This window comes from Ursus maritimus, unplaced genomic scaffold (assembly GCF_017311325.1).
Source record: "Ursus maritimus isolate PB19 unplaced genomic scaffold, ASM1731132v1 scaffold_9, whole genome shotgun sequence".
Taxonomy (NCBI): Eukaryota; Metazoa; Chordata; class Mammalia; order Carnivora; family Ursidae; genus Ursus; species Ursus maritimus.
The window spans coordinates 9,489,293-9,513,022 of NW_024427107.1; the positions used below are offsets into that span (position 1 = coordinate 9,489,293).

General features: G+C 39.7%; 1 pseudogene; it reads right to left on the reverse strand.

Annotated features, from left to right (window-relative positions):
- Positions 1-13,048: 13,048 nt before the first annotated feature.
- LOC121101729 lies at positions 13,049-13,350 on the reverse strand (annotated as a pseudogene).
- Positions 13,351-23,730: the final 10,380 nt, after the last annotated feature.

The window sequence follows — 23,730 nt, forward strand, 5'->3', positions numbered from 1 at the left end:
TACCTTAGCAGTCATGGTTAATACTAAATTGTAATAAGTATTATAATAAGCATGAATAAGTTTATCTTCCATCTCACAAGTGAATATTAAGATGTGCAGTATCATCCTCAGGTATAAGAATATTTATATAAAATCAACTTAAAATGCAGCCTATTTTACAGTTGATAACCAAAAGTCACTGGTTTTAAATGGGCTTTAATAAACATTAATGCAAGTATACAGAATGGATTCTGAACATCCTTTGCTAAGGAAATCCTTAGAGACAGGCTGACCTTCATCACTTCCTTAGAGTTCAGAACATCTGTAGAATTTGCATATGGTTATATAGATACAATAAACAAAGACTATTGATTGCTTGGTTTCCCTGGCAGCAGTCTGTAACTAGCTTAAAAATAATCACAGCACAAAATCAAGTACAAATACAAATCAATGAAAGAACAGTCTCTAGGGTGTTGATAGCACCACATCTAAAGGAACTGGCACTGTTCTTGTCAGCTTTTGGGAACAAATTCACAATTAAGCAAAGCTGCTTTCAACAGAAATCTGAAAGCGAAGGTCACAGGGTAATTATGGCTCCCAAATCCAGAGATAAACACAAAGATCAGGGTTGAAGTAGAAAGGCTTAAGTTCAGCAGAACCACCTCAAACTATACCATGAGATCAGCGAAAGATATGGGGTGGGGAATAGTTGTGAATATAGTAAAGCATTGTTAGAAAGTATGGATGAGGTCTACAAAAATAAACTGAATAATATTTTCCAAGGATATTGGAAAGGACTATCAGGCCCCATTCACTGTGGCATTATAAAAGCACGAGTGGGACACCCAGAGAGATACTGAAAACTCCGGCCATTTACACTGCAGGGAAGGGATTAAAGAATTGAAGGAGAAGATGCCCTATAACAAATGAGTGAGTTTAAAGACCATAGTTCCGATAGATAGATAGATAGATAGATAGATAGATAGATAGATAGATATCATAGTTCCAAAAGGGGCTCTAGGACCCAGGTGACCACAGGGAGTAGGTAATAGATATTGATAAAATATAACATGTAATCATTAAGAGAAACTGTGTGATTAAGAGAAAATGTAATTAATTACATGTGGGACAGTGATATCTTAGAAACTTCACAGGAATTTGATTGTAAGAAACTTGCTTTTTCAGTAACAAGTGGTCAGAGGCTCCAAAGAATGCATACATACTCAGGGGCCTGGGTGGTGCCATTGGTTAAGCATCTGACTCTGGGTTTCAGCTCAGGTCATGATCTCACAGTAATGAGTTCAAGCCCAGCACCGTGTTGGACTCCCCCGCGCAGTATAGAGTCGGCTTGAGATTCTCTCTCCCTCTGCTCCTCCTGCTCACCTCTCTTTCTCTCTCTCTCTCTCAAAAAAAAAAAAAAAAAGTTACATACCAATGAAAACTTTATGAAAGTAAATGTAAACTAATAAGTTTGTGAACTGAGGCAAACTGGACTTTAAAAAGTAACCTTTTTGGGGGCGCCTGGGTGGCACAGTCGTTAAGCGTCTGCCTTCGGCTCAGGGCATGATCCCGGCGTTCCGGGATGGAGCCCCACATCAGGCTCCTCTGCTCCTCTCCCACTCCGCCTGCTGTGTTCCCTCTCTCGCTGACTGTCTTTCTCTGTCAAATAAATAAATAAAATCTTTAAAAAAAATAAAAAGTAATCTTTTTTTCTAGGTAGTGAAGAAGATGAGGACCGCATATATTCTGTATAAATACTAATAGCAGCAGGAATTGATACACAGTAGAAACTTCTTTAACTTTCCACTTCACTGGCTTGGCAGACTCTGCTTGCCACCGTCTGCGTGTTTACACCTGGCAAATGCCACCTTTTAGAGCACTGCCCCCTTTCACTTCCACTACTAGAACTTTAAGTACTTCTTAAGAGTTCTGTTTATTTCAACCCCATTTTGCCATTGTGGTTATTATTATAAATACATGTAAGTTAAATGTTATGTAAAACAGTCAAATAAAAGTATAAATATAAAGCTGAAAGCTTTGAATGACTTGATATGGGTATGTTGTTAAAACAAAAATTACTATCAAATTAAGTGTTGGAGCAAAACTGTATTCGATTGTGAAGAAAAAGGATCATAAAAGCTCAAACAAATACTGAAATCAGGTTGCTTGACTTTAAAGAAACCAAGCTGGTCATCTTAGATAATGCATTACTCATGTGGTTGAAAGTGCAACTTCATGAATATACTCAAAGAAAACCCTTTGCCTTATATTAAAAGATAGACAAGTGATTATATATTTACATTTTACATCTACAACCCACTCCTATCTTGATTATATCAGACAAAGGACCTCCCCTTAAAGTCTGGATGTTGCTACCTTCCTACCACCTTTCTTTATGCTCTCCATTATGTGTGAAATAAATAATATCCATTTATAGAACATTGTTAAGATCTTAAATAATGAGGATATTTTGATTTGTCTGAATGACTCCTGACCCCAGAGTTTATCTTGGAGAAACGATGTGTGTGTGTGTGTGTGTGTGTGTGTGTGTGTGCGCGTGTGTGCGTGCGTGTGTGTGAAATCTCTGCCAGCTAGCTTTCCTGTATGATTTTTTCTTTTGAAAGGGTATTTAAGGGGAAAAATGAAATTAATTAAGCGTTCAGGCTAGTTGATCCCTAGGGAAAAGTAGTTTTACTACTTTTCTGAGAAAGCAAGAAAAAACAATGAATTGATGGCATTTCTTCCTGTTTAAAATATTCCAAGAAGAATATTATTTGTATATCCTTCCTTTAAATGATATGAGCCTATAAAAACAATAGTTCTATTTTGTAATAGACCCAGTGATATGGTGCTTGGTTCTGCCGTTAAAGTTCTCTCTTTAGCAGATCAAACAATTCTTGGGACAATGGCTTTCATATGTTAAGATTCCATATGCTTGTTTCTAAAACATGATCTACATCCGTTCTTAAAATTGATTTTCCCAAAGATTTAGAAATACTCAATTTAAATGGGTAACTTTTTCAATTAACATAAAATAATGTGTTAACACTGTAACCTTGTACTATGGCTCTGATCTTAGCAATAATAACAGTGAATACTTATTTTAAATAGAGGCAACACGGCATGTATATAAAATAGAAAATTGAGTTTGATTTCTACCCTTTGAAATTGTAATCACTCTAAGCCATATGATCCACATAGGTATTTTGCATATCTTTCTATCCCCTGATCTTTTGCATATATGAACTGAGTAGATATTTATGAAAGTGGACTTTTAAAAACTAGTTTCAATGAAATGTTGTCTATTGTGTAAAGTGTTTTTAAAAATCTTGAATTTAACAAATACATTAAGGACCCAACATTCATTTTGTCCATCCAGAACTTTCATTTCATAGACATACAAGTCAGATGAAATAAATATTTGCTTTGGAACTGTTAAGATGTCAAATGTTTGTTAATTTTTGTGTGTGCTCCTTATTAAATCCAATGCTTGGCAAAGCATCAATTCAGTTAGTAATGTAAATTTTCCCACCTATATTTTATTCTGTGAGTGGTCCGAACTCATACTGCACGTTTTGCCCTCTATCTACCTGCAACTGGAGGTAAAATTTATCTTCTTAAAACTCCATTTAGTTAAAAAAAAAAAAAAAGCCCACAATATAGTATCTAAAATTTCCTAGTCTCCAAAAATAGCAATGTGTTTATCAATCATGATTAGAATATGTAGTTTATGGCATTGTCTTTATGATTGATATTACAGAAGAACCCCAACATAATACATGTTGCTATTGCACATGCAATAGCAAGCCAAGTCATGTCACACAGAATGTAAGAACTTAGTGTGTTTAATAATATCTTAGCCAAACTTACTTAGTCTCAAACTTACTGTCAACGAGAAAAGGTGAAAAAAATATTTTTAAAGGAAAGTTTCCCTTAACAATGCTTCCCTACTACATGAAATATTCTTCTGTGTGTTTAAACCCTCTATATTGATTTCATGATGCTATTAATGACTCACTGTTTGGAAACAGTTGTCTGTGAGTCTCTATTTCTCTTTGTCTTTCCAGCAGAGGTACTGACTTCCTTTTCAAGAATGCTATCCTTTCAAGGATGTTTGTACAGCAAACAGCTTTGAAAGACAGAGATGGTGTCTTCCTTCAGAGAAAAAGACAAGTTTTTTTCCTGCACATTAAAATAAAGATAATTGCAGGCAGGGTTACTGCCAGTTATAAAAGTTTCAGGGTCCCTAAGCTCAAAGTTCTGCTCCTCTGGACCCTCTTAGTGTCACTCTGTGGGAAGTGAGGTCTGAGAAACAGGGACCAGTGCTGACTCTGAAAGGCACAATTGCCTTGTCTGTGAGCCAGGAGTCTTGTGTCTTCTGCCATGAAACCGGTAGGCTAACTGATTAGCTGCAGGTAGGGTGAAATCTCAAGACAATGTTCCATTATCAATTTAGCCATAAAGTCAGTTTTGCCAGTTTATTTCTTCACCTTAGTCCCGAAGCAAATAGAAAATGTATTTTTCTGCAGCATCAACTTACTAATACTGCATTATGCTACAAAGTGTCTTCCAGAAGCACCTCTTCTTTTAGCAGAATGAAATCTCTTACTCATCTGTCTTCAACCAGGAGCCTCACTTAGAGCTTCCTGCCTGTCCTTGGGATTGTCATAGTTAGTGAGATGAGACACACCCAGATTGCTCTAGATGAGAAGGGTTTCTGTAAGAATATCTGCAGTAATGGGAAACCCCAGGAACATTCTTAGCAACTTAGATTCATTCTTTGTCTCAGTGCTTCTACAACTATGATATTCCGCAGATCCTGAAGTGCTTCAAGATTGACTCATAGTCAAGTAGAATGCAAAAGCAGCTCCGGTAACCCATATTTCTTCCATGCATCATGTTTACACCAGCAACAAAAGCTTAGATTAGGTCACTCATACTGGCAGGGTTTCATGCCAAGTTACTTGTTGTGTGGTACTACTCACATACATCTTGCTGGGTGCCTTTGGCTCTGGTCCAGTCATTCCAGCCAGGAAAAGCAGGGTTACTTCCTTTGGACATCCACACACATAGCAAAAGCCATAGCCACTTGAAGAATTGCCTGATGTTGATTTCCTTTGGAGAAGGCCATGGGCAGATATAGTCATCATTGCCCATCTATTAGTGCCTCAAGTAACATCTTAACGTCCTTATGCCTCACTACAAAGTTACAAACACCTGCCAGGTAAACATCGAATCAGAAAAGTCTAGAGGTTAACACACTAGAGAGATCATTTTGTTCCATCTCTTGATTTTGTAGGTGAGTAAGTTGAGTTCCCTGAGAGCTAAGCCAGATCAGAACCCCGGTCTTCCACTCTTATTCAGCAGGATTTCCACACAACGCCCACATGTGGGTGACATATCTCTTCTTCGGAAGACAGCAAGAGTATTAGTCCCTCAAATGCAGAGCCCTCGTTTTCAGGTCCTGCCACAGTGAGTGCCCCATGGAGTGGCATGTTCTCTCTGTCTCTCTGTCTCTCTCTCTCTCTATTTTTCTCTCTCTCTTTTCCCCTCCATCCCTCTGTCCCCTTCTCTCTTTTCAAATTCAATCGAATCACCTTAGATTTGCATATAATCTGATTTGGATTACATTTTTTTCTCACTTCTTGCATGCTTCTTTCTGCATGATACCACTTAATTTTAAATAGTCTCCAGTTTCTACTTTATGAATTGCTTATTACCATGAACAACCCAATAAAACAAATTCTTAGGTTTTGTACTCTTCATGATTTTCAAGCCTGGATACCACAGTCTCCATGAGGCTTCCCTGATGGCAGAATGGACCCCATGCTCTTTATATGTGTTCCAGTAGCCAAGACCATTGCCTGTCATTGCCTGATCCCATCATCTCATCACTGCCTGATCACCTGGCTGCCTTCCCTACTGAACTGTGAGCTCTTGGTGAACAAGACCCATACCTCATTCTGGGTCGGTATCCCAGCACTTGGAATTCTCGATGCATGCCTAACAAGTGGTTTATAATGCATTTTGTTCACCCCACCACATTTACATCACCATTATCCCTTCCAGTATTCCTCACTTAGCTTTGTTCATTACTTCTTATCTCTTTCTATTCCCATAGGGCAATAGAATAAGGGTAACAATCTCTCAGACACAAAATCTTACTAAAATCTAACCAAAAGGTAATAGGAAGAGCGTTAGGAGGGAGAGTTTATTACATTTAATTTTACTGTGCATCTCTTTGTCTTTAAGCTCAGATGGCTCTCTTTCAGCCACAGACAGATGTCAATTACAGTGCCACCTCTTTGGAAACATGCACCAAATTTATCTATGATATTCATGGAGCAACTCAGCACAGACAATGAGTCCAGCTCCTAATAAGTGACAAAAAATGGACAGATTTTAACGATTCCTGATTCTTTGGGATGCCGATTAGGAAATGACCAGCAAAATGCAATTTCTGTAGATTAAGAACAAGAAGCCTCCGGGGATATTTATGCGACCACACTCTTTTTAGGCTGCTCTCATCCCTCTTCATATAAGAAGGGACCAAGTGTGCCAGGGGCAGGGCTAGGAGGAGGGAGTTGATGACAAAAAGCCCTGAAGGAACATCTGGGATGACAGAAATACTCTATATTATTACTGTACGGATGGTTCCCTGACTCTATACATTTGTCAAAATTCAGCAAATCGACAAATACTTAAAATTGGCAAATGTTATTGTATATAAATTATACCTCAAAAAATTGATTTTTTAGAAGGAAGGAAGGACAAACAAATCAAGTCAAGAAACAGACCCTGCATGTGATAGTAGTGTACCTCTTTGGAGACAAAATAGGGGAGGGGTGGGGCTGACATCTGCATTTCTACCCTATCATACTATAACTGCATGTTCCAATAAAATTGTCTTGATGTAATGTCTTAAGAGAATAAGAAATCTCTTTCATTCCTGTCTAGCATGATCTGCAAGCTCATTCTCCCCACTGACTTGTGCAGGTAGAAATAAACACAGAGTAATCAAGGGAGAAAAGCTAGCCCTTTGGCTAGTCAAACTAGAATGCAGATGACTGGGGAGGGGGAAAACTGATATTTCTCTCCAAGGGGCATGCAGCACATGAATGTAAGTCATGAGGGTGAATGAAGTTCCCTGTCTGGCTGGATTTGTGACCTAAGGTCCTTCAAAGATTGACCCGGATAAGAAAAACTAGGGCAACATTTGAAAGTGAAGTCACATGTCTACATCAATCACAGCAAAGCTCCAGCCAAATAGAAGGAGGAGACAAATGAATGCTGAAGAATCTGGAAGGGCACTCTGCTTGCATCCTAACTAGAGCACTTGGGGCAGACTTCAGCCAAAGCTTCGATGTCCAGGACAGGGCTCCTGAGGCTGAGACTACAGAAGGAACAAAGATGCAAAGCCCTTTGCTTTCCCTTACTGACCATGTGCGCTTTATAACAACGGGTGTTTCTGTCTTGGAAGCTGTTTCCCCTTCTTCTGTGCATTCTTTTGCCCTTCTGGGCCTTGCCAGATCTCTGCCACCTCTGAGCCCCATGCAGTCATCACTCCTTCCTCCCCAGTGTCCTCCCAGCAGCTCAGTCTCTGAATTTCTTCGTGCTCCTAACCTTTCCTGTTCAGCTTAGCACTGCACAGCCTTCCTCATTATTTCTGCATAATATTCCTCAACGCTCTACCAACATGGTCTAGTCTCTTATGCTTGACGAAACAACCCAGCAACCAAAGGACCATTTCCCTCAAATTCTCATTCTTGTCTTGCACTTCTCATACACTGCAAAGGCCATGCTTTGCTCGCTTTCCTCAGATGCTGGGCACACATTGGCTCTCCTAGGCTACCTCTGGCTGGGGCAGGCCCTTCCCTGAGGACAAGGAACTCTGTTGGTTGTGGGACCCTGGAGTGGCTGAGACAAGGAGGCTTCCTGTATTTGCACACGTCAGGTTATCCTGTAGGGTGGGACAGGCTAGCCCCTGCTTCCCCTCCTTGTGCCCTCTCCCTTCCCAAGACTTTTGCCTCTGGTCTCTGGGCCACTGTTCTGTGGTTGTTGAGGAAATCTCAATGACCACAGAGGGCATCACTTTCCTCCACCACTCCTCCAGGTGCTGTGGCCTCGGAGGCATGTCCCCCATCCCTGGTCTCACCAGCCTAACCCGGCTATTCCAGCTGGCACAGATCTGCTGTTGACTCAATGGGTTGTGTTTTAAATGGACACCATTTGTTTTATTTATTGGGATGATTAATTCTCAAAGGCTTGTAATCTAGTTTTTTTTTTTTTTTTTTTTTTTTTTTTATATATAACTTCCTTCGTACCTGGCAGAGACTTGGCCAGGTATGGTAGTTGATTGATTACATGATGCCTTGTGCATGGGGGAAAAAAGAGGGGGAGAGGTGGTACCCAATTGCATCAACCCTATGCAACGGGAGGCTAGATGTAAGTTTTCTCATTGTCTTGCAGTTTTCACTGAGATTCAAACGCTGAGAACAGTGAAACTATACATTCTCAAGAGAGGCGCTTGCCAGCTCATCTCCCCAGAACTGCTGTCAGGATCCCCAAGGAACAGGACCAATCCCTCCCTTCCACCACCACATAGACCAGGAGCATGATCAGAGAGGAAAGATGAGTGAGGATCCATTTAATGCTAGTTGCTGAAGGCTGTTCTTCCCTTGACTGTGCCCCGTCTCTGCTTCAGACAGAATGAGAGGGATTTGGGTGGAACTGTTTAGCAAAAAACCCAGTGTGCCCTAGATTGTGAAGGCATGGGGGGGTAGAAAAGTCTAAAGGTAAGAGGTATTCCTGAATGGAGTGGCTTGGGCTCAGAATCGGGCAAGACAAAGAGCTGGGTTTGCGGTCTTCGCCAAAGTAGTTGTCCAGCAAGTAGCCAGGCTGGGGCTCTCTTGAGGTGATACTGTCCATGAGGACTGCCTACTGGCCACTGTGGCAGAAGGCCTCTGGCAGATGAAGTTTCCAAGGCAGGCTGGAGAGTGTGTCACTCACCCCAGGGAATCCCCAGGAAATAGCTTGAAGGTACCTAGTAGGGGATTGGTGATAGAAGGCTTCAGAGAAACCACAAAAGAGCCCCCGGAGAGAAAAATCCCCCAAAAGTACCTCTGGAGAGAAAAAGCCAAAATTTGGACTTCCACCATCCAGAGGGCAGCAGTACCAGATCATGGCAGCACCATATAAAGTCTTCTGTGTGCCACAGCTTTTCCTCCCTGAGCCTCAAGAGAGTGGTCAGAGAATGAAAACCACCTGAGACCCCCCCTTCTCCCTGTAGGTTTCTGGGTCTGAGGCCAGCCTGAACAATCTGGGGGTAGCAAAGTTAACCTAAGGGTGCCTGGGTGCCTCAGTTGGTTAAGCTCAGGTCATGATCCCAGGTCCTGGGATCAAGCCCCACAACCGGCTCCCTGCTCAGCAGGGAGTCTGCTTCTTCCTCTCCCTCTATTCCTTCCCTGCTTGTGTGCACTCTCTGTCTCTTCCTCTCAAATAAATGAATAAAATCTTAAAAAAAAAAAAAAAGGTTAACTTAAATCCTAGAAGTGCTTCTTTCGACATGCATTTTGTTTGTCCACATACCAAGTCAACAGCAGGGATGTGTTTCAAACATATAGATTTACATGTATATTATATTTTATTTATATTTATATACACTATATGGAGAAAAGAACGGAAAGCAAAACTGAGCAAGAGAGAGAAAGAATGGGAAATTGAAATGGGCAAGAAGGTTAGAGTTTGTCTCATGGTTGTGGATTCAGCTAATGGCTTAGTCTCACTATATATTACAGTGATACAGGGTATCCCCCACCTTTGAAAAGTTCATGTGAGGCCACTTCACTTTTATGAAAGACTTACTCCGTTAATACCTGTTTCTGCTAACCAAGGAAATCCGAAGAGGACTTTTGCTTTTACGAGAAAAGGTGAAAAGCAAAATTAGCCTCCGGCATTCATTTTGCAGCCACTTGAGCCTTTCTGGGTACCACGTGCAGCTGGAGCAGTGAGGCTGGCCCCCCCAAGCTCCTGCCCTGGGAACCCCACTCAGCATCTCAGCATCCAGCCGCCATAGCTCTGAACTGTATCTATGAGCATCTGTGCTTCACCTTGATTTATTTCGTTCATCTGTTAGCAAGATGTGTCCTAAGGTATCAGCAACGCCTAAGCGAGGTTAAGTTTCTGAGTCTGGGAGCGTTCAAAAGAATTTTCCATATACATGAATGGCAGTTTGGCTTATGAAAGGTTTCATAGGAATGTTCGACTTTTGGATAGTGGGGGGTGGGGTGGGGGCCATCTGTACTTCCCAGCAAGCTGATTGAACATGGTTAACACTGAAGTGGGCAGGATCTAACTGTAATCTTTACCAAAGTCAGTGATGACTTTGTGCGCGTGGTTTTGCAATTTTTAAACATAACCTCTTTTTGTTAGGCAGGAAGCTAGGTATGAGCGACAGGAGGATGGACATCCTGCTGCTGGAGAGCTCTGATCAATGCAGGACTGCAGAGGGACCACCCCATTCCCCCGTCTAGCAGTCAGTTTGCAGTTACAACATTCCAGCAGAGGAAGAGTTAAGTGTGCTGTGTTTGTTGCACTTGGGCAGAAAGCAGCTGCTTGTTCTTATAATGTGACCTGTGTCCCTAGAATGGAAATAATGTTTCAATTTCCAATCCCATGCACGTATTTAAATACATTTTAGGAAAAGACATGCAGAGTTGGCTAATTATTATATAATCCAGGCATGTCATTCTAATGTTGGGACCCTAGGACCCACGCAAAAGAAAAAATAAGCCCACACCCGAGAGTTTCTGGGACCTTGTCTCTCTTGACTGGCCCGTTCCTCCCTTGGAATGTACTTTATTTCTTTTAAGATTTTATTTATTTGAGAGAGAGTGAGCGAGAGAGCATGAGCAGGGGCAGAGGGAGAGGGAGAAGCAGACTTCCCGCTTGATCAGGGAGTCTGAGGTGGGGCTCGATCCCAGGGCTCTGGGATCATGACCTGAGCCAAAGGCACCCGTTTGGAGTGGACTTTAAGAAAACTTTCCTCTGCCTCACTTTCGTTTCCCCTTCCCGTAATTCTTTACTGTGGCAGCGAAAAGAACCAAGGCTTCTTTCCTTTCCCATCTCACTCTCTGTAACACTTTGATGAATCTAAATATTTCATTCACCTCAATATTGGAAGGTATTTTGAGAGGCATACTAAGTCTTAATCTACAAAGCCAGAACTCCATGAAAGAAATATGATATCCCACAGCTGTGAAATGCAGGGGCAAAGCAGGAAAAAGGCTGGGTGAGCATGATAGGTCCAGGTCATCAGGGAAAAGTAAAAATATTTTGAATTTTTAAATAATGCAAAATGTTCAGGGCCTTTAGCTTTTTCTTCTGGATGGTCCAGTATTAATCATAAGATTAATCAACATGAAAGAAAAATGGTGAGAAGATGATAATGCATAAAGTAAAACACCCTCTTTTTACTTATTAACCTTTAAAATAAAACAGCCAGTTATTTTACCAGCAAAATGGGTTTATTCAGAACTAGCAGAGAATTGCAATTCAGGACATGGAAGTTACAGTAAAACCACATGCAAGTCCAACAAACAAAGGAGAAAAATGTTAGTGTATGGAGAAGAAGGAGGAAGTTGGGAGGGGTTGTTTTGAATAAAAGTCAACCGGAGAAAAGTGAAGGTTCAGGGTGAAGACTATTCCGCATTGACTGAATTGCAGGGGTAGTCCATTTCTTGTAAAAGATGCAATGTACATCTTTTCCTGTTGAGGATTCTTCTGTTGGAGTCTGTAACTGACAATTCTTCCTGTAATTGACATTGAGCGGTAGGGCTCCCCCGCCAGCCCCCTGACTCTATCTTACTGAGGTTTTCCTTTATTAACTCACATACTTATTGGGGTATTTACGGATTTCTCATAAATAAACTTTTAAAGTTTTCAGGAGACTATTCTTAAAATGTATTTATTCCTAATATAGGGACATTGTCTTTTTTTTTTTCTTTTTAAAGAGAGAGAGAGAGAGCACAAGCAGGAGGAGTGGCAGGCAGAAGGAGAAACAGGCTTCCTGCGGAGCGGGCAGCCTGACATGGGGCTGGATCCCAGGACCCTGAGATCATGACCTGTGCTGAAGGCAGATGCTTAACCGACTCAGCCACGGTGGCACCCCAGGACATTGTCTTGATGCCGTATTTGTTCTGGCACGTTGGCTTCTGGTAACGTTAGTAGCTGTCTGGCTTTATGTGAGAAGGACAGTCCTTAGAGGATGACACTAATGAAACGGAGCCCAGAGATCAGGAGCTCCTGAAGCCAAAGAATTACAGGTGACCCTTGAACAATGAGGGGATCAGGGGCACCAACCCCCTGCATAGTCAACAACCTGAGTGTAACTTTCAACTCCCCCAAAACTTAACTAAGAGCCTACTGCGGGCCAGAAGCCTTACCAATAATATAAACAATTAATACATATTTTTTATATTATATATTATACTCTTAAAGTAAGCTAAAGAAAAGAAAATGTTATTAAGAACATCATAAAAGGGAGAGAAAATACATTTACAATACTGTACTGTAAAAAGTCTGGGCATATGTGGACACACGGAGTTCCAACTTGTTTTGTTTAAGGGTCAACGGCATTTCTTTAGAGTCACTGATGCAGAAAGCGAAGCTGGTTTAAGTCCAGGTAGTGTTCTTTAAACAGAACACATTGTCTGACAGCATGTGACTGTTAGTTTAGGTGACCAAGGTTGGTTCATGCAGATGCCTTCATGTTATCTGTGGGGGAAGCTACTCTTATGTTATCTTCTTGGCTACAATAGCCGGCCTTGGAAAGGTCTGTGGTCTTACAGTTGGGACTCTCAGATTGTAACATGCCCTGTAGACTTCATGGCCTTCATCTTGGTCGCTGTCCTGGAGATAGTTTAACTTCACCTCTGTGCCAACAGTAGGTTTTTTTACTTGAAATACAACTTCTTGACTTTTGCTTAAGAGCATTGTAATCTAGACCACCAATTCTGGGATTCAGAATTCTTTTTTGTGTTGTTATATAAATTAACCCATTTATTACAGGCTAGCAGTGTTTCAAATGGTGGAGCTTCCACTGGTCTTTCAACTCCTCTGGTGTTCTGAGGGCAGACTTTACTGACAACAGAAGTGGTGTTACAGGTCCAGACGCCACCGACTACTGTTTTCATGCGGGAACCATGATGCCAGATCCCCACAGCTCGTTTTCATCTTGGTTTTGCCATAGAAAGAACAAGTGTACTTGGCGTGCTGGCTTATTTCAATCATCTGCAGCATTTTCCTGGGGGATGCACCATAACCAGTCCCATATTCACCAATGATTTCAACCTTCTTGGTGCACGTAGCCATGTCGCCGAAAACTAGGTCTGAACCTGGAGAGTGGGATTCGGAACTCTTAACTCTCAATATTCACTCATATTTTTTTCAGAAAGTGTCCTCTAATTTGCATATTATCTACTAAAGGAAATTTATATTCTAAAATATTTTATTAAATTCTTCGTCCACTTAATAAGACCTCAAGACCCCCACAATCACACAATGTAAATTTAAGAAATGAAAGGGATGTCTCAGAAATAAAAAGCTTTTTAAAAAAACATCTATCCAGGAAGAGACAGTTTTCCCAAGGCAGGCAAGAGGACAGACACTGGAGGCAGAGAGAATTAGGCACTTATTCCAGCTCTGCCACTTAGTAAATCTAAGAACTTGGACAAATTACTCAGGCTATCGGAATCTCAGCGTTCCCGTCCAGAATCATAAGGTAATAGTTGAGTTTTCTCTAGGATTAAGAGAGATCATTTATATAAAGCACTTAGCACAGTGCTTGCCTGATAGATGTTAGCTGCTGTTGCAAAATGAATCCCAGGTATTATGGCCTTATCTTGGATTCAGTAAAACCAGTCTCTAGAGGAGTCCTTAAGAGCCTGGCTCTGTTGCTGCTGTGTTGAGTGGGAATCCAGATTCTTCCACATACCGGCTGTATGCTCTTAGGCAAGACACTTGACCTCTCTTGTCAGCTGGCTGCACATGCACACACACAGGCACATGCACACACACTCACACACACATGCACATACAGAGGACACTCAAGAATCTTCAGAGAATGCTTCAGAGAGATAAACACAATCCAACTCATAAGAGTGGTAGGGATTAGAAATCAAATCTGTCATTCGGTTAACTTGCCCCATGAATGCTCTACAAGTGTATTTTTCCCCTTCTGGTGCCCCCCAGAAAGCATTCATCTGAGGTCTTCCCCACCCCCTTACCTTCTGTGGCCAGTGCTTTAATTTACTTCTCTCCAGTACATTCTCTCCTTCTTCCTTGCTAAACAGACACTACTTTTTGTGGGAGAGGACAGATAAACGCCTAGCCCCAAGGAATGGTTCATGATTCATCTAAATAATTGTGGTAATGTCGCTCTTTATTGCCTCCAGCTTCCTTAAAGCTAGAGTGTGGCCATATAACGCAATTCTAGCCGAGGATACTGAAGAGATGGCTACTGGAAAAAATAAAAGCACGCTGACTGCTTAATCTTGGCAGAAAGAAAGAGCCGGGTGCTTTATTACTACTAACACTGGGAATAATGAACACCGTTTCAGATTTCTTTGCACTTTTTTATGTGTTGTTGTTGCTCTTAGAATATTTCCCGCTAGGACTGTATTTGTCAAATACTGTGCTTGGAAGTCAAATTATATAATTTTTCTGTGTCATTAAACCACCAATTTGATATACAGTTAGGGTCATTTGTTTATTTTTGTTTTCAATTTTTAGGGATCCCCCTCCATTTTGATTTCTATTTACATTTACAGTGTCAAAGTCAAAAGCATAAAACAAGGGGCAGTGTAAGCAGCCCAAGTTCCACCTTTAACTCAATCACTCTGTTCTATCCCTCCAAACAAGGAACAATTTTTATTAGCTTATAAGAATTGCTTTTTAAAAAACCACAAGCCAGAATGTATTCCATTTCTTAGATATAAAGAAACATACTATCCATACTGTGGTGTGACTTGCCTTTTCATTTAGCAGTGCGTATTGGAGATGACTCCACGGCACAGTCTTCCTCATTCCTTTGAGGAATAATACTTCATTTTGTGACTATTCGATAGTGCTCTGTCGTGTGGACCATAATGTCTTCACTCAGTTCTCTGAGGATGGATATTAGGATTCTTTCCAGTATTTTACAAATAACCTCCTACAAGAACAACAAAAAAACCCACACAGTACATACATCTTTTCATATTTTTGTTTAAGTATCTCTTATTTGTTTGTTTCAAGTTTTTATTTAAATTCCATTTAGTTAAAATATAGTGTAATAGTTTTGGGAGTAGAATTTGGTGATTTCTCACTTACTTGTAACACCCAGGTCTCATCACAACAAGTGCCCTCCTTAATACCCATCACCCATTTAATCCCACCTCCCCTCCAGAACCCTCAGTTTGTTCTCTATAGTTAAGAGTCTATTTTATGGTTTGCCTCTCTTTTTTCTCCCCCTATGTTCATCTGTTTTGTTTTTGAAATTCCACATATAAGTGAAATCATATGGTATTTGTCTTTGTCTGACTGACATATTTTGCTTAGCATAATACACTATATGTACACATAGTGACATTACATCCATGTCATTGCAAACGGCAAGATTTCATTCTTTTTGAGGGCTGAGTAATATTCCACTGTATATATAAATACCACATCTTCTTTATCCATTCATCTAATGGTGGGCATTTGGGCTCTTTTCATGGTTTGGCTATTGTTGACAATGCTGCTTATAAATATCGGGGTGCATGTACCTCTTTAAATCTGCGTTTTTGTATCCTTTGGGTAAATACTTAGTAGTGCAATTACTAGGTTGTCAAGCAGTTCTATTTTTAACTTTCTGAGGAACGTCCGTACTGTTTTCCAGAGTGGCTGCACCAGTTTTCATTCCTATCAAGTGTAAGAGGATTCCGTTTTCTCCACATCCTTGCCAACTTTTGTTGTTTCCTGACGTTAATTTTAGCCATTCTGACTCGTGTGAGTTGGTTTCTCACTGTGGTTTTGATTTGTGTTTCCCTGATGATGACTGATGTTGAGCATTTTTTCATGCATCTGTTAGCCACCTGGATGTCTTCTTTGGGAAAGTGTCTATTTATGTCTTCTGCCCATTTCTTGACCAGATTCTTTATTTTGGGGGTGTTGAGTTTGACAAGTTCTTTATAGATTTTGGATACTAACCCTTTATCAGGTATGTCATTTGCAAATATCTTCCTCATTCCATAAATTGCCTTTTAGTTTTGTTGATTCTTTCCTTCCCTGTGCAGAAGCTTTTTATCTTGATGAAGTCCCAATATTTATTTTTGCTTTTGTTTCCCTCACCTCCGAAGACGTAGCTAAGAAGTTGTTATGGCTGATGTCAAAGAGGTTACTGCCTGTATTCTCTTCTAGGATTTTGATGGTTTCCTGTCTCACATTTAAGTCTTTCATCCATTTTGAATTTATTTTTTGTGTGTGGTGTAAGAAAGTGGCCCAGTTCCATTCTTTTGCATGTTGCTGTCTGTTTTTCCCAAAACTATTTGTTGATGAGACTATCTTTTTTCCATTGGTAGTCTTTCCTGCTTTTTTGAAGATTAGTTGACCATAGAGTTGTGGGTCCATTTTGGGGTTTTCTATTCTGTTCCATTGATCTATGTGTCTGTTTCTGTGACAGCAGGATACTATCTTGATCACTACAGCTTTGTAATAGAACTTGAAGTCCAGAATTGTGATGCCTTCAGCTTTGGTTTTCTTTTTCAAGGTTGCTTTGGCTATTCAGGGTCTTTTGTGGTTCCATACAAGTTTTAGGATTGTTTGTTCTAGCTCTGTGATAAATGCTGGTAGTATCTCGATAGAGATTCCATTAAATGTATAGATTGCTTTGGGTAGTATAGACATTTTAACAATATTTATTCTTCCAATCCATGAGCATGGAATGTTTTTCCATTTCTTTGTGTCTTCCTCAATTTCTTTCGTGAGTGTTCTATAGTTTTCTGAGTACAGATCCTTTGCCTCTTTGGTTTGTTTTATTCCTATCTTACGGTTTTTGGTGCAGTTGTAAATGGGATCAACTCCTTAATTTCTTTTTCTTCTGTCTCATTGTTAGTGTATAGAAATGCAACTGATTTCTGTGCATAGATTTTATATCCTGCCATGTTGCTGAATTGCCGTATGACTTCTAGCAATTTTGGGGTGAGTCTTTTGGGTTTTCAACATAGAGTATCATGTCATCAGTGAACAATGAAAAGTTTGACTTCTGTGCTGGTTCAGATACCTTTTATTTCTTTTTGTTGTCTGATTGCTGAGGCTGGGACTTCTAGTACTATGTTGAACAGCAGTGGTGAGAGTGGATATCCCTGCCGTGTTCCTGACCTTAGGGGAAAAGCTCTCCATTTTTCCCCATTGAGAATGATCACATGCTTTAATGTAGTATGTTTTAGTACTAGATTGTCTCTTTCATGAGATGGAGTGATTTCTAGACATATGGCTAACTTCCCGATCACCTCTCATTCTCTTCAAGATTTCCTTTTTGGTTTGTATTGCTTGTTATAATCAACTTATCCTGCTTTAGAAAATATAAGGATATTTTTGTGGTGAATGCATTATATTTATAGATTAATTTAGAAAGAATTGACATATTTGTAATGTTGAGCTTTCCTGTCTCAAACAAGGTATGTATCATTTCATTTGCTCAAGTCAATTTTTGTGTATTTCAGGATTTTTTTAGAGTTTTCCTCATATAGGTATTAGACATGTCCTGTTAAGTTATGCCTAGGTATTCTGTTATTATTACTATTATTATTTTTACTACTGTAAATGAAGTCTTTGCTTTCATTTTGTTGTTAAAAAATTATTGTACGTATGCATAAAGACTCATATTTTTCTATGTTCATTGAATTCTATTATTTTTGTAGTTCTTTCACATGATTTGTTTTTTAGGTTTTCCATATATGTAATAACTTCATTTTCTGTAAATACAGATAGTGGTATTTCTTCCTTTCCAATTCTTATGCCTATCACTACTTCATATTGACTAATTATGTTGATAAGTACCTTCACAACAATTGTAGAGAATAGTGGAGATCTTTGCTTGTTTTTTACTTCAGAGGGAAATCTTTTTATAGTTCCCCATTAAGAAAGGTGGAACATAGCTATTGTTATTCTTAACCACACTAAAAGAGTACCCACCCTTCCCAGCCTGAAATTATTAACAAGCCCCTTTTCTTATCTTAGCCCTGAGGGTGGTTCATCTCCAGGCTTTAGGAAGGTGGGTGTGGAGAGAATTGTCCACCCCACTGTCTATACTGCTAGGGGTTGTAACTGAGAGCTGCAAACCTGGCTGTCTGCCAACACCATCCACTGGGGAGAAATAGCACCGCCCCCTTCATTCTTTAGTGGAGGCACATTCACTTAACTGTCCCTTTATTCCCAACCCTTCCCTCACTGCCAGTCGGAAACCAAACTTTTCAAAAGAACAGGTTATCTTGATCTGTTCTAGTACTCTTCTGCTTTGCTTTTCTAAAATTGAATTAGGCCTGGTCACACAAAAGATTGATGTCTTAAATTCTTAACATTCCTCTCTCAGTGCATTCTGTCCTATCCTTTCAATCTGACCAGTAAGCAAGGGACACAGGAAACACACAAAACAATGAAAATAAGCCTCTGACCTCAGTTTTCCCAGGAAGAGAAATACCTCAGTGGGAAGAAACCCCAAATTTCAATGATGAGTAATACATAATTGGATTGCAATAGTAGCATGAAATCTAAAAGTAAATAAATATGCTTTAGATGACTTGTTATTGCAGCTTATTGCAGAGTTTTTAATTATGCAGCAGAAAGTTATTTTCTTCTTTGTTAAAAAGAGATTAGATTAGGAAAATGGTTCAGTAACCTAAATCAGAATAAATACCTAACACTTATCTCAGGGATAAATGACTGACACTCTACAGATATTTGTTGATTGACCAAATGCATGAGTGCACATATGTAAGTATTTCTAAGTGAGGGGTTTAAATTCAATGACAGTATTTCAAATAGAATTTTCATTTGTATGCCAGTTTTCAAACAATCCCCATAAGGTCTCTCAGCTATTAATTCCCTGATTTCCAATACAGGGTCTTTTCTACCATGTTGGTTTCTGCCAAAGTATGTTTTGTGGTTTGATTAATTTGCTCTACTCTGTGAACTAATCTGAGCTGCTTTGGTGGGTATGTTTTATTCTGTTATTGTTTATTGTACTGTGATTATTATTTTTAATGAAGTACAATTTAAGTTGTTGCTATTATATAATTTATCCAGATAAGATTTTTTTTAATTGCATAAAATAAAGCATTAATGAAATGAATGAATATTCATTAATGAAATGAAAAAAAAATGTTTAGGATCTATGTGTAGAAGTTTGGATCCAAGAGAGAAATTAGTCAATTAGGTTGGAGGAATCTCTTTTTACATGAAGTAGCAACTTCCATCAAAGAAATTCTTTTAGATTGAAGTTCAAAGAAAAGGATTCAGGGTGTTCCTGGGCCAGTTCACCACCAGCCTGGTTTCTTAGTGGTGGGGAAGTCGTTAAACTGGTCCATATTCCTTATGTGACCTTAAATTCCAAAAATTAGGACATTTTTCTTGACTTTGCAGAATCTTTGTTCATAAGCTGCTTGGGCATGAGGGGAGATTTTAAAACCACTTGTGAGGAGCATATTGAGATTTAATTACAGAAGTGTTTGCCCTGCCATTAGCATTAGTTGGACCCGCTTGTGCATTATGGAAGCTCAGGCGTGACATGTCTGTGGCCATTACATTTCACCCACAGCAGTTGCTGCACAAAGTATAGGAGCTGGTGACCTAGCAGGTTAGAGGCTGAGCTCAGATGGACATGAGATGTGGATAATGTAGTTTGAGGACATGTCCGAGGCCGTTATGAAGGAGGTAAAGGAACTTGGGTGTTCAAATAGTCAATGCATTCGGATTCCATGGACTTTCATTTCTACTTTGGACTTTACTGGCCTTGAATGTATAGCTTCAATCTGCCTGATGAGTGCTCCCAACTCCAAGAAAGGTGGTGAGGACTATGACTGCAGCCTTGAACTCAAGAATGAAGTACGGGGAGTCTGCAATTCCATGGAAATAAAGGTAATGAAAACACAATGATTTGAAATAGTCCATCTGTGTGGCTAGGAATTTAAGACAGAATCATTTAAACCCCTCTTGCCAAATAATTGTACTATTATCCTATTGCACAAGAGCACCTTGTATTTATCTACACAATTATATGGTAACATACCATTTGAGAGGCATGGAGACTTGGCAAAGTACTTAACCTCCCTATGTTAACATTTTTGGTAAGAGTACTATCCACATAGCACTTCTTGTGGGAATTAAATGACGAAATACACTTTAAAAGGGCCAGCACTACACCAGAGTGGTGATTTGTGTGTGTGTGTGTGTGTGTGTGTGTGTCTGTGTGTGTGTGTCTGTGAGAGAGAGAGAGAGAGAGAGAGAGTCCAGGAAGTATGCAGCATGTGTTTGGGAGAGTGGAGTGGGAGAGGCACTAAGTAGCAGAATGAGAAGGTGGAGATCAAAAGTCAGGGACATTTGTATTTTTATTATTAATAAGAAACCATGAGTATTTACAGGTTTGTAAAGCCCGAGAAAACTCCTTAGTGATAGCTGTATTATTACAGGTAGGAAATGACTAATACGAGAGATAATAGCTTCATTATATTTTGTAATGCTCAAACCATGTCTGGAGTTCTGTATTAAAATCTCGATATCATGTTAGACTAGTCTCTTAACAAGTTTCAATGTACATTTTAAGTAAATCTTTTTCCACAAATCCATCAATTAGGGAGACTCACTCAGTAGTCATTCCCAGTCTGGAGAAAGGGCATTTTTCTTCAGGAAGCATCGGAAGAATCCTGACTCCCCCCCCCCCCCCCCCCCCCTCCAAGGGCAGAATCTCAGTGGGAGGGGACCATGTGGGGAAAACCCTATTCTCCTCTCAGGTAAATCCCAGGTCTCCAAATGAGAATCATTAATTCAGAGGATAACCAATTTAGTGGGGAGTCTCCAGACCATCTCACTATTAATGGTTGGAGTATTTAATTGTATTTTGGCTTCAGATGAGATGAAGATTAAAGGCAGACATCATAGCTATCTGGGGACAAAGAAATTACACAACTAAAGAACATTATGTATTAGTATTATGTATAATATATATTATTATATTATAGGGTAATTAAGATCAATTGGGAAGAAGTTATGTAAAGAGAAGTTTTTGTTCAAAAGAAGGTGAGCTTCCATCCAGCAACTAACTTTAACAGTGCAATAGCTTGGAGACACTGAGGACCACTGTCTGTTAAAAGGATCCCAGGGGAAGCCAATATCACCACCAGGTAATATATAACACAGTGAGTTGGAGAGTCAACTAAATGATCTTTAATGACCCTGTGATTTGTAACTGGGCTAAATATATGAAATCTTACTTTTCTCATAGATACCAAAATATAATGTAATACTTCATAACTATCTTCAGATGAGTAGCTCAAAGTGTTCTTATTCTTGAAGAATTTAAATCCTGTCTTAAATTTGAGTGAACGAAAAGCTGCTCAAGTACAGATGAGAAAAGTTTCTTTAAAAAGGCAAGTAATAGTTAATTTTATCATTTACTTGACATCATATTGATTTACCATTATGTCATCTTGGTCTTGTTTCAGGGTCATTGCCTTATATTCATAATTTGGCCTGAAAGTGATCCAAATAACCTTTACTGAAAGCTCATCACCTACTTTATGAACCACATACAGTCTTCTAAAATTATAAAGATCTGATTAAATATGAATTGATTAATGAGCTCCATGAATCATCTCTCTGAACTCTTAAGTACTAAATAATAAAAAAAGCATCATGTTATGATGGGTCAATGATGCCATCTAGAGAGATGCATTCATTGCTCATGTAGTGTAGAGCTTTTGAAATATTGTATCAGTAAGACTATGGCTATGGTTCAAATGGATTTTTATTAAACCTAACAGGGAAAACAAGGATGCTGGATGGAAGAAACAACCAATTAATAATGAGATTCATTATAGAAATATCATAAGCCCTCACTTCAATCTTAAATTGGATTGAAAACATTAACAAGTACATTTATAATCAGTCTCGATGCCTGTTAAACCTCTCTACATAGAATAAAGGAGATTAGGGAAACCAGTAACATTTATCATTTATAATAGGAGATATAAATGGATGTAACTGAGTTTAGAAAGCAGTTGTAAAAAGGCTAGACTTTCAGCTACTGATATGTGAACCGCTCCATCTTCTTTTTTCTTGTATCTCGGATTAATCAGGTATTACACAGAATATGGATATTATATACCCAAGTCTAATGTTACTAAATGTGACTCTTATAGGAGAGTTTTCCTTCTAGCTTCCTCTAACTTATAAAAGTTTTACAGCAGAGACATTTAATGCTTATCACGTACCCAGGAACAGCCCTCCATAACCTGGTCTCCTTTGCAGTTGGTTGGTACCACGTGACTGGTTGTGGCCAATGGAATATGGGAGGAAATGAGCTATGCTACGTCCTGGCCATAAAAGTGCCATAAACCCCCTGTGCAACCTCCAGCTCCCACTTCCCTTCCATGTTGATTGGGTTGGCCACCATGAGAAGATAAAAGCTGGGTCCCTTTGTCATTGCACAAAAAGGCGGCTAACCTAAAGGATTCATGGTCTCCCTGTGGACTTTGAATGAGCAAAAATTATGTGTTAAAGCCCTGAGATTTCTGTAGATTTGTTATTATTGATTCTTAGAGAAGGAGCCTCTGATTGGGAATGTGAACCTGATTCCCTAAAACCCTTAATAAAAAAGTGAGGCATATTTTATTGGTCAGTCTAGAAAATTCTTTCTGCAACTGAGGGTCCTGCATTCACCACCTCCTATTGCTTAATATGGAGTCTCATTCAACTTCATTAATGTAAACACTTCATCATTCAAATGAACTCTCTTTAGTTCCTCTAGCCATAAGATATAATTAGGATATAATACACCCAGAGGAGTGAAATTATCTTTCTGTATATCATCACACTTTTACCCATACTCGTTTCTCCCCCAAAAGTTCCTTGAGTGTTATGCTGCATAATGGAAGGCTCCTATCTAAGTGGTTAGGCTGCTCCAGCTACTCCAAAGACTGCCTAGGGACGATATAGGAATTCCTTTTTCTCTTCCTTTTTATCTTTAGGGCTCAGAAGGATTTACAGACTCTGAAGTAGAGTCAAGAGATAGAATTTCAGGGAACTTTGTGTCCCTTATTAGGGTTTCCATAGTCTATGGGCATAAACCATGTAAATCCCATGGTTGTCAACAGTTCAAACCCAACCAGATGACTTTCTCCATCCTCAGTGGAGATGTCTGCCACCTCCTCAACCTCTGTGGGGGGTGCTCTACAACCAAGACAAATTGTGCTTGCTTCATAGTGGGTACTAGTTAGGGAGTGTGAGTGGAACAAAACAGCATAATATCATATTACAAGAGAGCTCTATTGGGGAAATGTATAAGCATATACACAGCCCTGTAAAGTACTCAACAAGCTGTAGAGAGGTTACAAAGACTTGGGCACCGCTAGATGCACCCTGGGCCATAAGAACCTGACAACAGGACCTGGGAAACGACTAGCACAGTCCCTTAATGGCAGAAGTCCTTATTCCACACCCTCCAAATTTGTCACC